At 44.3% G+C, this 15,703-nt stretch overlaps 1 protein-coding gene across 1 annotated transcript in view; it reads left to right on the forward strand.

The window, feature by feature from the left end:
* The window catches only part of SLC6A1 (solute carrier family 6 member 1), a 733,048-nt gene that overhangs the window by 508,817 nt on the left and 208,528 nt on the right, over positions 1-15,703 (forward strand). The window lies entirely within an intron of this gene.

A 15,703-nucleotide genomic window follows, 5' to 3' on the forward strand; every position in this document is an offset into this window, starting at 1 on the left:
GCATCCTTAGTAATGCGTGTTACTCATGAACAGCATCGTCTAAAAACTGTTGAACAAAGGAATCTGTAATGTATTTCCAGTTTGAGGCAGTGGTCGAAGTGTATGAAAAGAAGTAGTGAAACTACGTTCCTTGCTGGCCTGCACCCACTCCCCACAAACCCCATCACCATGTCCCCTCCCACACACAATACACCCCCCCAAACACTTGCACCTGCTGTTGATGGAACACTAAGTGCAAGATTCAACTTCTTCCTAGACATTTATTTTACAACCAAACAATTCCAGAACGGTTTATTTTTTTTTAAGTACAGGAGCACTGCTCCTGACCGCTCCCGCTCACTTTGACCACGGTTTGAGGTGATCCTCCAGTTGGAGGTCAAGATGTTTTTCTGCCAACTAGAGGATTACCTTATATTGAAAATATGTTGCAAAACACTTATTCAACCACTAGGCTACATGAGGCCATTCTGAAACAGAGCCTATGCTGTTCACGTGGAGCTCCCCTAACTAAAAATGTTTGATAAGCTAATGTGTTAGCTATTGACCGAATAACTGTAATATTTATCTGAACAACGAAAATATGACATACTTAAATTGAACAAAATTCTTGGAAAAATACCATGAAATAGTGGGCAGAAGAGTGTGATTAGTAACTATCTGGCAAGGGGGCGAAAGCCCTTGGATTTTTTGATTTTTATTAAGTAATAAAATGTTGGGGGTGATTCCATCTCTGAAAGGGAAATCTGCTAATTAGATGCCCCTGTCATAAGCTCCATGCCAAAAGCATAGTGTGTACTTGTGCCCTGATGCATCAGTATCCTGATTTGCAGAACCTTCTCTACCAGTGGAACAGAGCCGATTCAGACATCAAAGGTGCCCTGTTGACAGCTGCAGTGACATCCAAGTCTCTTCAGCACATGGCCTTTATTTAAAATATGCACAACTGTTCCCAAAACTGCATAACTCTGAAGTTCCTGTCCTAGTGGCCTACTGAACAGTAATTGTAAGTCATACCTCAGTTAGGGTATGATGGCCAGAGTTATGTCAACCACCTTAAATTGATTTCGCACATGTGTCAGACCTGTGGGCCCAGTTCAGCTATGGAAGGATTGTTTGTATTCCTCCTAGACAAGGCCAACCGCTGTCCACTGACAGGACTGTAGCCTTGGGGGCTTACTTCTCCTTGCTCCATTGTAAGGGGAGGTAACAACCTTTCCCCCACGTCAGCCACTCCACAGGTTGCTGGTATGGGAACAGAAACCAAGAGGCACACCTATTCACAGAGAGCCAAGTCTCACACCAGGGTGTTGCAATTTTAAAGGCCTTTGTTCTTAGAGTAAAGGGAGGGGATGATTTAGAGTAGACAGGGGAACTCTGTTCAAGGGAAGGAGACTTCCACCATTTTGAATCTCTCTGCCTATCTTTCTCTTTCCTGTCCCCTCCACTTCCTCTGGAGAAAAGCACTTTGGGTGTGAAATCAGAAGGGCCACGTTCATTTCAAGGGTAGGGATTGGACTACTAATGCAGGCTAGCTTTACTCCAATCACCTAGATACTTTTTTTCTGTAAAACAAGGGGTCTCCCTCCATTACTTTCGATTATTTTGAAGCATCTTTTGATCATCACTTGAGAAGATTTCTTTGGACCCTGATCAGAGAGCAGCACGTTCTAAAGTCCTCCAGGTTTGAGTTGAAGGCATGTGTTCCAAAGGCAGAGGCAGGCTTGGTCCCCTAACTATCTCCGGGGACCATTGGGGGTGAACACTGCTTCTGGACCTAAGCCTGCCTCTTTGTCAGTCACCTTGTTGCCTTCGTCCTCAATGAGCTGCCGGTCCTCTGAAGGTGTCCCAGCCTCCCATGTGTTTGGGAGCCTGAGAAAAGGACTGGCATGTACCCTTGGGATCCTGGAGTGGGACTCACAGCACCTGGAATCCAAAACAGCCAAGATCCCTGTTGTTGATTACGACCCACTCTGAGCCATGATTTGAGTACACCTCAATGCCGAGTGATCCAGCAGGACCCTTTGACGCTGCCCTTTGTCATCCATTTTTCTGTGTTCTGCGATCCTTCGTTCAACATCTTTTGAAGCCGCTACACGGCAGCTGAACTGCATCATTGCCTCGACTCAAACTTTGAAGTACCTCTTCCTTGCCATACTTGAGTCACTGTCCAAAATGGCAGCTTCTTCATTGCCACTTCTGCGAGTCGTTCGGCAGGGCACTGCTGTTTGCAGAGCCGTGACCTTTCAGCTTCTGCTTCAACCTGACTCGGCTGCCCATCTTGGTCCCAGCTCGACCGTCGACGATCTTTGACCTCCAAACCAGATCTGATAACTGCCTAATCTGCACAGCTCAAGTAGACGCTTGAAGACCACAGCTACCCTTCCGTTAGACCTTGACTCGATTCCAGCTTGCTTCTGGACTATTGTGACGGTCATTCCTGCAACCCTAGCTGACACAGTGGTCTACACAGAGAAGCATGTTTCGATGCTGTCGAAACACCAAAACATTTGCAGAGGCATTATTGGCTCATATCTCAACCACCCCACCCAACCGGGTCTATCTTTGGGCCCTAGAGACTGGCTATGTCATTTTAATCCGTTTTGCGATCTCAGGAAATATGCTTTTTGAAAATTGTGGTCTTTAAATTACTCTCCAAGCCTCATCACCCAGAGAGCTGCATCTATTCTATATTTGCATATTCTGTGTTCGTCTACAGGGGTGAGTTTTTACAGTGTTTTCTATTTAGTTAGTATTGTACATGGTGTGTCTTATTAAATTATATATTTTTGTAGCACCTTGATTGGACATTCCTTTATTTTGGAATGTTATACTTCGCTGTTTGGGTTACTACTGAACTACATTCAAACCCCTTTTAAAAGTATAGCCTTAACCTCAGCCCATGTTACCACAAAAGGCATCTCTTGACTGTGCCTGTTTTACCTTGCTGAGTGTGTTAGCTCTTGTCTTGTAGATGTGAGATGGCTGAGTGGGTGTTTTTAACCTCTATACATCCGTGTACTCATGCAGGGCAGAATTCAATTTATCAAAATGAAGTTAGACCCTTTTCTGCCATCACATGTTCAACGCAAACAATATGAAAACCTAATGGAAAAAGGTCAAAGACTTTCCGCTGGTGGATGAGTGAAGAAACCAAATCTTCTAAATTACTAATGGCTTTTGCCTGGTTGATCCTTTAATATACAAAACAAAAGTAATGTTTTGTTTTCAGCTGACAAAAAATAATCATTTTAAAAAACATGTAGGACCAAATATACAAAAGCAAATTAAAATAAAAAATGATACACATTTATTAATTGTGTTGCTTTGTGAAATGCACAGGTCACGTTATGCTCAGTAATGACTTGTGCATTTCCAGAAGACTTTGCTGTGGCTCAAATGATGAGTTGACCAGCCCTCTTGCACACATTATTATCTGGAACATCAATGTATTACAGGTTAGCAGCTCCCGCTTGGGTGCTAGGATGGCCTTTCCCATGGACCTTTATAATTGGTAGATGGCTGAAAGTTAATAACTTCATAAACTGATTAACCCCAGGGGTCATCAATGATGCAGACTCAGCAGGATGGACCTTCTGCATTCCTAATGCATGATTGATTCTTCACCAGCTCAACAGGCGTTTCAGCAGTGCACTCATGTTCTGAATTGCTTATATAGAAATATTATAAACCTCAATAATATGCAAAGAAGTCACTGCTGAATGTAGAAAGGTAGACTGAGAAATGCTTAACATGTGATTGACTCTGCTGTTCTTACATGAAATATTATAACTGCCCACTTCAACTTCATGAATGTTAAACTTAAGAAGGATGAAAGGCTAACTTGTTCTTACTGAGATTCAAACCTGGGACTGGTGATTTACACATAGATCTCGGCAGTAGGTGTATTAACCTACTGATCAGATATCCTACTGCAGAGCTTAAGTTGCTCTTCTATTTGGATAACATGCCCAGATGCATAGAATTCACATTTCTTTTCCTAAATGCCATAGTGAAACTCACCCCACCCATCCCTTCCCCCTAAACTTTCTTTCCCTGCCTGTTGCCTTTGGTGTTATTCTGTATATATGTTCCTCCTCAAGAGTAAGTTCAAACCTTCCCGAACTTTCTGTCGAACTTCCCGGATGACTTCTGTTTCTTAAAGGAAATTCAGAAACATTTAGGTAGGAAGGAAAATGCACAGAAACTCAGGAACGTACCTAATTTCATGGGAACCGGCGAATCACATTGGCAAAAACTCATCCAGACGTAGTTTCGACTATTCCTTTTAAGCTGGTATCATTCATCATACATTTCAGGTGTATAGGTTCTGTCTCTTTGCTTTATATATCTTGAAGTAAAATGCTTCATCAGCCGGAGATTTAACATTTCTTTTAAAGTCTCTCATCTTCCTGAAACACTCAACAGGCAGTGTTCATGCATACCTCACTAACCCAATTGCTGAGCCCCAGCTAGTAAACACGCTTTGGTCTGGGGAAGAGGATTTCCAATCCTATGTAATATCTTTATTTCGGCAGGAACTCCATAAAACATTAATACAACACAGGATAAAATAATACATACACATTAAAACAGCTAAACAGGTAGAAGGTACATCTCAAATAAAACCCCTAAACAACACTTACAATGACAAACAGCCCCCATAAAGTGATTAAAAGATTATTAAATATGACTTGACAATAATCTTCTCTTTTTCAAAACGAAGTTAAAGAACAGAAACAGCCATCATAGATGAATAAGAAGAAAAACATTGTAGTGCATGAAGAGCCAAATGAATAGACGATGCATTTTAGAGGACCCATAGTTGCCTAAGCCATTGCAACATCTCCACCAAGTAAATTGGGCAAAAGAGAAAAACGTGCACTTCATCTTCTATTACAAGAAGGCAGAGTGGGCAAACAGATGTTGTGTGACCCTTGCTCCAGTTGGCAGTGAAATAGGCCAGTGGAAGGATGCCCAAACAAAACTTTGCATTCCATCTTTTAAGGTTGGGGGTCAGCTGATAATCTAAATAGGCTTCCAAACCCCAATCCCTTTTGAGCTGCAAAACACCTGCCAGGCAGTTATCAATCATTTTACCCCAAGCTGACTCTGTAAAACGTTTCTTAACATGCCCTTTGTAACCAGCCCCAAACTTTATGGGGTTTTCCCATAGGTCCACAAGCCCAATACTGGTGAGCATACTTCTAACATGTCTAAACCATGGGAGTTCTCTTCCTCCTGGTGTGAGAAATACCTCATATAGACCACCCCAATATAACATAAGGGCTTCAGTGATCCAAATAGATAGCCAATATAAGACAGGCTGAAACATGATACCATATTTAATTTCCATAATACCAAACTCACACACCACCGGTGTGGATGGTGCACTTAAAGGTAGAGCAAAGAGGGTTTTCAAAAATCTATTCTCAGCTGTTTGGATGGAGGTGCGGTCAACTTTTATCAAACGGATTACACCATTTCAATTTATTAGAAGTAATCAGCCCCAAGTAGCTAAAAGACTCCACTGATTGAAACACATAAAATCTCACCCCTACGGGTACCCAACCTGAAGGAACTTCACAGTTTTTGTTTTAGAATAATTAATGTTCAGACCTTTTGCGGAGCACAGTTTATCAAAGATATTCAATTGATGATATACCCCCATCTGGGTTTTAGACAACAACACTGAGTCTTCTGCAAATTGAAGGAAACTACATTTGTGACTTCCCAATCTCGCGGCACCCATAGCGGATGTATGAAGTGCAGGAACCATACTATTATTATGTAATAAATATAGGAATGGGGGCAAAACACATCCCAACCGGACCTCGATACCTATAGAAACTGGATCACTAGTCTCACCATCTCGGGAGGATAGCTCAGTAGGCAATGTGCTTGCCTTCGAAGCAAGACGACACGGAGCACCACAGGTTCGATCCCTGGGTCCGCGCTTAGAAACCTCTGGGTATTAAGCGCGTTATAAATAACCTATCATATCATATCATATCTGGCACCCCAACGAATCTCTGCATTATAATCAAAACACAATGACTTGATAGCATTAGCAAGGGTTTGGGGATAACCATTTCCTCCAAAACTATACATAGAAGATCCCTCGACACAGTGTGGAAGGTGGTTTGGAGATCCACACATGCCAGATACAGGCTTTGGGAGCTTAACATCACACATTTCTTACAGATGAGATTCATCCTCATCACCTGGTCTAAGGTGGCTACCCCTGGCCTGAAGCCCGCTTGGATATGTGATAGAATGCCTAAATTATCCACTCAATCCTCCATACAATGGAGAATCACCCTCAAATACATTTTAGCCAAGGAGTCTATTAGAGAAATAGGCCTATAGTAGGAAGGTTGATCGCTGTAACCTTTCTTAAAGACCAGGAAAATGACTGCCCCCCTCCAACTAGATGGAGGTATATTTGTAAAAAAAAAACAAAAAAAACCATAATAAATGTTGTTAGGAGGCGGATCCAAACTACAGGTTCACTTCTGAAAGGTCAAAAGGAATAAAGCCTGGAACTGAGGCCTTACCCCATTGTTTTTCATAAATGGCCCACTTTAATTCTATTGGCTGAAAGGATTTCAATCTCCGTACATAGGTTGTTTTTTTCATTGCTGTGAAAAATGTAGCTTTTGGAGAGAGAGAAACAAGTCGAATGATTCTTAATACCCTGGGCCCAAAAAGGAAGAACGATTTTCAGTTTAATAATTTCAGAATTCCCTTGTTCAGCATGCCCCTTCAATGTGACATCAGTGAGAAATGTGTACATGTAATAACTCTTTGGATCCAGACCAATTTGCACCAGTGTATTTTTTAATTGGGGGAGAAAATGTACATCCTTGAAAAAACCTGTGACTGTGTCTAAATAAATTCCCTAACTTGAGAAGCGTACGTGCTTAATTCATTTCCACCTACTTCTCTGATATTTTGTCCTCCTCAGAATCCATAGCATTACCAACTACACTCTACACAGCAACTTCCATTCTAAACTCTTTGAGTGTCAATTGTGCCTGCTATAGACAACCCCCAAAACACCAAATATAAAGTTCACTGAAATAAACTGGTCTTGAACCTAATGTGGCTTTTGCTGAGATACACTGATAGAAACTGACCACAAAGATCAGACTGTCTAGTGATGGAAAGTGTCCATGGTTATTTAATCCTCACTGGTGCTAAGATTCCATTCTCCTGAAAATACCCCAAAAAACTGCATCCATTTGTACGAATTGTACAAAAGACAGAAAAAAGGCCTTTACCATTCGTATGAATCAGAAAATACTGAACATGAGGAGCAGGGATTGAGGGGGGGGGTCCCTCGCTCCCTGTGTTCAGCACTTTTAGATTTATCGGTTGCGGGGGTGCCGCCCCCTTCCTCGACATTGGAAGCAGCGAAGCCAAATAAAATATTTTAAAAAAATAAAAGGAAAAAGGGTGGCTGCAGCATCAGATCCGACCACGTTAGAGGGAGGGAACTGACGCCACATGGGTACAGGACATGGTGGTGGGCAGAAAAAAGGGACGTAGGGGGATCGGAGGGGGTGTAAAGGGGAATTAGGGTTGTTTAAGTACTTGTGGGTTGTTTTACTGAATTAAAAATGTGGTGAAACTGACTACGGTCAAATTCTGCTGTGAACATTTAGACTTTGGTAAAATAACCCAAATCTCATTCTCCTTTCACTATATATCAGCATCAAGCTGTAGGGTGGTTTGTGGGAGGGTTTGAAATCCTCATGCCAGTGACTACTTTTCCAAATGCAGATTTGTACCCTGCCTACACACTATTCAAGATAAAAGTCGGGCCACTAACCTCCGCTAGGGGAAGAATTTGCAAAAAGTGAGCGCCAGCTATTGGTTTATATATACGTGTCAATGGCAAAACACTTGACAGTACCAACAATAGTGAGTTTCATGGTACAATCCAGTGAGAAATCAATGATCAGATGGTGGCCGCCTCACTAAGAGGCCACTAAGTCATGAAGAAAAACAGGGAGCAGAGGTAAATGTGTTCTTGCATCTTAGAAAATGAATAAGATTCTCCTCCAACCCAGAACAATACACAGTCATCTGACGCAAAGGTTAAAACGTATGTCTGATTGTGTTTAGTACCCATCCTAGTCTTTCCCTAGTTGTGGCATCAGACATTGTTTGAAATCCAAGTTTATAATTTCGAGAACTTGTACACAGTTGGTTATGTGTAGTGTTAAAATTAGCCTAGAAAGAATGGCAGGTGTGTCTTGTCACATAATATAAGCATCTCTATTTTTCAAGCGGCTCTGTGTTTTTATATTTAACCAAAGTTGCATATCATTGAAGGAATTTCTAGCATTCAAATTGTATACTTTATCCCAATATGCCATGCTGTAGGGTGTCCTGACCCACGTTTAAGCTATCCTGCTACAACATTTGGTGCTGTGGGCTTAGGAAATTCAAGATGGCGGAAAACCCACATGTGCGCCGAAATCCAGGAAAGCTGCGCAGTTTGTGCGCCCACCAAAATGGTTGCCTCACTTGCCACCCACCAGTGCGAGAATGAAAGGCCGGGTTGCCATGAGGGAAATGGGTTGCCAAAGGAAAAACAGTAGCGCCGGTTAGCTTCAAAGCGCTTTAAAACCACCATTGGACTACCCGCACAGTAGTCTGAAACCATTGGGAATGGCAATGCTGATTGCCAAATGCAACCTAGAATTGTGGGGAATTCATTTCTTAAATCCCAAAAATGGGTGCAGTACCAGTACTCACCACTATCCAAAAGCCGGCGTTTTAAAACCACTCTGTGTGTTTCTGAAGGCAAGTCAAAATGCCTATTTCAAACCTTGCAACATGTGCAAAATATTCACTGAACACCAGCAGACATTTGGCAGAATGGAGTTTTGTGTGCCTACAAAATCTGGGAAATGAAGAGCCCAAAAACAATGCTTATAACAAAAATGCTATGGAGTCAGCAGCTTAAGCCTAACTGCAACTGGATTTAAAACCACCAAAATCGAAAATGTTAAATTAAATGAGTGACCTATGTTTGGTGTCACATGCCTTTGTAACTGTTGAAATGTCATAGTTTTGCACTTAGAATCAGCATTCTAGCTGCATGTGTAAAATTACAAGTTATTTTAAAAGCAACAAAAAGTTAGCTGAAGGTCTGGCTTAAGGAACTTGATTTTGCCTAGCAACTACCCATCAGGAGTGAAACTTGAGTCACCACTGTGTTCCCAGGCCAACCTTCCTTTTGCTGCCCAGGCTAAGGATATGCCATCTATCTGATAATTGAATTATCTGTGCTCTGCAAGAGAGTGAACAAAGCCCTCTTCACTCAGGCAAAGGTTTTTATTACCGCAGTCGTAAATTGTAGCTTCCTCTTGGCAGGAGCTGGGAGGAGCACTGCCTGTGAGAGCAAGCTGGCTTGGCAGAACTGGAAAGAACCAGAAATTCAACCTTGTGCTGAGGGTAAACCACACCCCTTTGGAGCCAGAACATAACTTTAAAAAGATGAATAATTCATAGTGCGGACATGTGAAAATTTTATAAATGATACCATAATTCTTGTGATTTTTCTGCCCACAGTTTAAGACGTGGTAGGAACCGGTGGTATGTTCGGGGAGGTTTTAGCGGAAAAGTGGATATTACTCTAAATGTGTGCATGTTAAAAATCTGAAACTTCATCAGTTAATGTCCCTACCCCCTGCACACATGTATGTAAAGTTGGGTCCATGTCGGAAATTGAAAAAGCAGTTAAAAAGTGAAATATGTGCCAGTTCTGAATGCAAGCTCCCAGGAAGAGCAGAGTTTGAACAGGGGATACCTCCTGTGATGCATGATGGGTGCATATGATTTTAAAACAATATGTACCTCTGCAAATATGTATTTGTTTCAAATCTAGATTTGTGTGTAAGTTGACAGGAGGAGTGGACTTTCTGCAGGCTGTAAAATGACATCAATCTGACTCACAGTTCAGTTTGCCAATCAAGCGGAGGAATGGAAGTTTGACCAATTAGAAGCTGAGAGAGAGGTAGGGTCAGTGATGCTAGAACACACCCACATTCTAAACACATAAAAGCAGACAGACAGGACAGATAGGGACTTTTCCAAATCCATTTGCAGCGGGACGCTCTGCCGGAAAAATCCATACTTACCTCCATCAACCTCCAGAAAGCCAAACTAGAGACTTCAATCTATCCAGAACTAAGAGACCAGACCAGAGAGACCCAGACCAGCAGAGAGAGTGACCCAGATCACTGTGAAGTGCAGAGGCCAGACCAGACCAGACCAGAGCCCAGTCCAAAACCCTGACCAGATCCATGGCGAGGCCCATTTCACTCAAGAATATAGTGTGAGTACATAGCAAACTGTGTAGAACCAAGCTTTTAGTTTAAATTCATCTAATTCAATCTATTTAACCTAAGTAGAACTGCTTGATAGCTCCAAATCTGTCACCTGTCATTCTTGCTGCAAAAAATTTGTCACTTGTCATTTTGAAAAAGTGTGCGTTTAAAATTTACAAAACCAAAAACGACCTTTACTAAATCGCTCATATCTCCGCGACCGTTTGAGCTAGAGACTTGCAATAACTTTTATTTGAAAGCTTAGAATCGTAGCTTTGAATCGCACCAAGAACCGCATTCCTACCCCTTATAGTTTTACCGCAATCGCGGAACACGCATCCGCGAATTTTTCCGCGATTTGCAATTTCTTCACTTGTAAAAACTGCTGCTGTTTGCCTGATTTCATTTGCCAGAAATTCGTTTAACCTGCTAACTATCCCTGCATCATTGCTAGTGTGAGCCTGGACTAATATTAACTAGATACCACTCACCCTGAACCTCTGAAAGGGAATTAAAAGCGTTTCCAGCATATTTCTCATTCATTGCCAGCACATATCAAAGCAATTTGGGCCTGTGATTTCAAAACTCCTATCTGTTTTCGGTTGTCTAAGCTTGCTGGGATTGAACTGAATCACATTTGATTGCATTTCTGAGAACTGTGTGTTTTCCTTCCATTTCCTTGCCTTGCATAAAGGGGGGGAGGGAATAGCCAGAGAAAAGTGATTACATTGTTTTGTTGAAATCATATTGAGTATTTTCTGTACTGCATTCATTGAATATTGCATCCACCTGAGCTTACATAAAGCATCCTCTACCACATTATACTTTTGTTCCTATTTACCAGTGTGCTACCTTATCCATTCATGTCAACTCATTAGTGATTATAAGAAGTGTGCTAGTGCCAGATTCTCCGTTGTTGATCTTTATCATATCAGATTAAGTGTGCTATTCAATTATTAATTTATTATAAAGTGGGATATATATACCTATTGTTTAAATTATCAAATAAACCTTTTAACTTGCAAAACAGAACTACTTCTTGGCTCAGTGGGGTCAGGGGGATTCCAAGAGAGGGGTGTTATATAAGGGTAGTCATCCAGAACGCATGAACTGGACCTAAAGATATATCAATAAGGGTTTTCATTCAGTATTCTATACTAGGCGTTAACTTAGCTGTAGTGCTGAATTGAATCCTCTTACAAAGTGGGGGCTCGTATCCGGGATTCTGGGTTAGAATACCACTTGTGCAGCTTAATACAGTGTGCTAACTGACGGGATACATACATCCAGTCGGATCACCACGCTGCATTACGCTGTGAAGCATTCCTCAAAAGGGACACTCCAAGAAAAGTTCTGTTCTGCAAAACTAAAATACTAACTTCTGTAAGTCAGGACAGAGACCAATCTCTAGAATGACGACCTTGGTAGATATGAAAATAGCCAGAGAGCACCTCTTGCATAAGCTATTTGTGAGAGGTGAATGGACCGAACAGGGCCAGGATGTGTGGTTGCAGGCCATCACACAACAGGTCACTGAAACAGGGTCAGATATATATAGAGATCAGGGTCCCTTACATGTGGCCCTGAGTGAACTATATATGGCTCCTAAAGCCAAAGATGAACACAATAAGATTGCCAGGGTAGCGGCGTATTTATATTTACATATGGGAGCCGTGCAGGACAAATGTGCTGAAGGCCAAGATCTGGCGAGTAGGCAACTGCTGGCATTACAGAAGGTCCAATCTGACCTGGTCTCTTCTGAGCAGAGGCTGCAGAGGAGCCAGGAGTCAGAAAATGACAGCAGACTGTACATCACTAAAATGAAGGAGGATATGGATGTGCTGCAAAAGGAAAAGTCAGAACAGGATACCAGATTTCTGGCCCTGCAGAAGGAGCACCAAGACAGTTTGGACTCCTTACTGCAGAGCCAGAAAAAGCTGGAGCAACAATTAGACTTTAACAGGGCATGCACGGAGCAGGTAGCCACCCTGCAAAGTCATCTAGATAGAGTGAAGGTAGAGAGCAACAAGCTGATCTTGAAAGACCTGGATACCCAGGCAGAGTTTGATGAAGAACGCCAGAAAGCTGGTGCCTTTCAAAGGCAGAGGGACGACCTGGCGGCACAAATGCAGGCTCTTAGTCAGGAAAGAGACGCCTTAGGCCAGGAAGTCTGCCATTTAAAAAGGAAAATGGAAGAAAATCACCTGGCCCACCAGGGGCTGGGTGACCTCCAAAAAGAAAACCAGAACTTGGTAGAACACACCAGAAGGGTGGAGGATGCTCTAGCAAGAAAGGAGCAGGCCAATAGGGACACAGCTCAGGAGGTAACCCTCCTGCAGCAAAGACTGGCCCAGTTCTCCAGGACCAACCAGGAAGCACAGAGGGAAAATGAGGCCCTCTGTCAACACAATGATAGGCTCCAGCAACAGGTAGCGATGCAGGAGAAACTGATAGAGTCGAGTAAGGCCTTAACAGAGGAACTGAAAGCACAAATGCAGGCTCTTGCATTGCAACAGGGAGCAGGGGCGGATAGAGATGAGGTCCGCTGGGAAAGAGAGATTCCTGACCATAACCGCAGGAGCCCTAACACCAGTGGCCTTCATCTCCCCCAGTCCCTGGACTATACCACCCCCATGTCCCCTGGCGCACATGAGCACAGGGCCGTAGGGATGGCAGATCACTATCCAGCCAGAAGCATGGGGCTCATAGGCCAGTACCATCCAGGAATGGAGGGGTGGGCATCCGGGTATGGGCACCCAAGTACAATACAGTTCAGTGGGGAACCCCAGGAGAGTAGGCCCATTAAGGGCATCCTGAAAACCTCTGCCCAGTTAGGTCAGTGGAGGGGGTACCCATCAAATCCTGGCAGCAAGGAGGAATCTGAAGACTCCTCTGAACTGCGCAGGACACAGGAGACCAGGTCCCCACATTCTGCCAGCCATTCCCAGGCTCGCAGAATCCGGGAAAACCTGGAAGAACAGACGGGAACCTCTGGGAGCAGTGCCTCTGAGTCCGACGAAGAATGGACAAGGGTTACCCGAACCAAAAAGGCCAATAAGGCAAAAAGGGCCTTGCTCAAGGACCCCTTAAAGCAGATTAAGGCGATCAGGAGCGTCATCACGCCTTACCATAAGAACGCTAAGTATTCTGTTTGGGAGCACTTAGAGTTGTTTGAACAAATGATGGAGACTTTCCATTTGAAGGACAGCCAAAGCTGCATTCAATATGTAAAGTGGACCTTCTCCCCGGAATACTCCAGTTTCTTTGCGGGGCTGGAGGACCAAAATCATTTAAGATGGTCCACCTATAAGGCGGCCATCCTGAAACATTTTTCTGTTCACAGAAATCCTCAAGAGGCTCGCAAGGCAGCCTACAATTTGCAATGTGGGGAGGATCAGGCCCCACAAGAATTTGTGCAGGAGTTAAAGCGGGCTTTTGCACAGACCACAAGAAGGGTGCGCACGGATAGCCGTGAATTTATAAACACGTTTTTCCATGCCTTGCCCAAATATATCATGACCCAGCTCGTGAGGGATTTTCACGAGAAAAGATCTTTAGACTGGGTCATTGAACAGGCTACCCGCATCTATGAGGTGCAGAAGCCCATAGAAAATAAAAGCAATGCCCAGAAAAACCCCAAAGCCAACAGCACCCCTGCTGCTGCCAAGGTGGCAGAGGTAAAGGTCACCCCCGTTTTGGATTTGGAGATGGGGGGGCCTAAAAACCTACCTGCACCTAATAATGCTAGGCCCAGAAGGTCCTCGGGCCAGTCGCAGACAGGGAGCCAGGGAGGCAGCCCCACAAATGGGGTCCCTCGCTCTCCTGACTATGTAAGTCCTCGCTACAAAGGTAATCGACCCATCCTGGGTTATGTGTGGACTCCTCCAGCCCAAGGGGGGGGATCCAGACAAGCACCTAACCCAGGGAACTTCCCTCCAAACTTCCCACAGGAGGGCAGAAATTTACCAAACCCTGGGCAGAACTTTTTCCCCAGATATCCACCCGACTTCCAACCCCAAAATCATCCATCCTTCTTTCCTCAATTCCCTGAGCCCAGACCACTGAATCCGGGAGAGGGGAGGCCAAGGGTGGAGGGGTACCAAAATCTTCCCAACCCGGGGTATTACCAAAGGAGGGATAGCTACCCTTCCCGGGATCAGCCCAGGGGAGAAAACAGGGCCCCGTATCAGCCAGAGCGGGTGTCCCAGTTAGAGCGCCAGGTTCAAAACCTGGCGCGGGATATGGGTCATATACTGAGGGCACAGCAGAACCCTCAGATCAGCATGCCTGCGCAGAACGCACCCAACTCTGGACCTGGTGCTCCAGAACAATGACGGGGGCAGCACCCCGATAACTCACCGGTTCCCAGGGAGGAGGCACAAAGGGAAGGGGGGTGTAAAGCCTTGGAGGAAGCTTCCTTCCTCACTTGTAAACAGCCCCTGGAAACCCAGGAACCGGAAACAAAATCTCTTGCCCCTGAAAGTCTGCCTCCTAAGGAGCAGAGGGGGGGTAGGAGAAACAAAAGACCCAAACAGACTCAGTTTGAGGAGGAGGTACAGATCTTCCAATTTGAGGGAGAGGGATCCTCAGAGGATCCTGGGAAAAGGATCTTCTCCTTCAGAGAGGGGGGAACTCCTCCCAAAGAAAAATGGGTCCCTAGGGATGCAAATCCAGACTGGGGAGATGTGGAGACTGAGCTACCGCCGCCCACCATCTCATCCCAGAACCAACAGCAAGAAAATCCCCTGGTTCAAACCCATCCTGGCGACTGCCTCCAAAAAGGGGGGGGCGGCCCAGAAACGGAGCCAGGGGAACCCACAATGGCTCTGATCTCCAGTTGCCAATTTTTTCTTTCAGATTCCCAAGACTCTCCACAGAATTCTGCCCAAATCTCCTCGCTAGCGATGTCCAAAACCAGAAAATTAGCCCACCAGTTGTCCAAAAATGTACATTATCTGTGCCCCCTTGAGGAGAAGGAGGGAAGATATTATGCCCCGGTACAAGTACAGGGGCAGGGTACAATCTCAGCACTGGTGGACACTGGATCTCAAGCTACCCTTCTGTCCAGAAGGGCCTTTGACGAACTGAATGCAGGAAGGGGAGAGAATTACCAAATTCCTCTCACCTCTCTTCCTGGACAACTGCAGAACTTTGACGGGAAGGAAATTCCCGTTGAGGGGACTGCAGACTTGGACATTAAGATCGGGCGACATAAGTTGAAACACCCGGTCATAGTGGTGACCCCAGAGGGCACCCCTTGTTTACTAGGGAATGACCTCCTGAGAAGGTTGTCACCCCTAATAGATTGCGTAAACAAGGTCCTCTGGACCCAGACTAGCCGACCAATAAAATTAAAACAGAGT

Source organism: Ambystoma mexicanum, chromosome 2p, assembly GCF_040938575.1.
Source record: "Ambystoma mexicanum isolate Mex_15411 chromosome 2p, UKY_AmexF1_1, whole genome shotgun sequence".
In the NCBI taxonomy this organism is placed as follows: Eukaryota; Metazoa; Chordata; class Amphibia; order Caudata; family Ambystomatidae; genus Ambystoma; species Ambystoma mexicanum.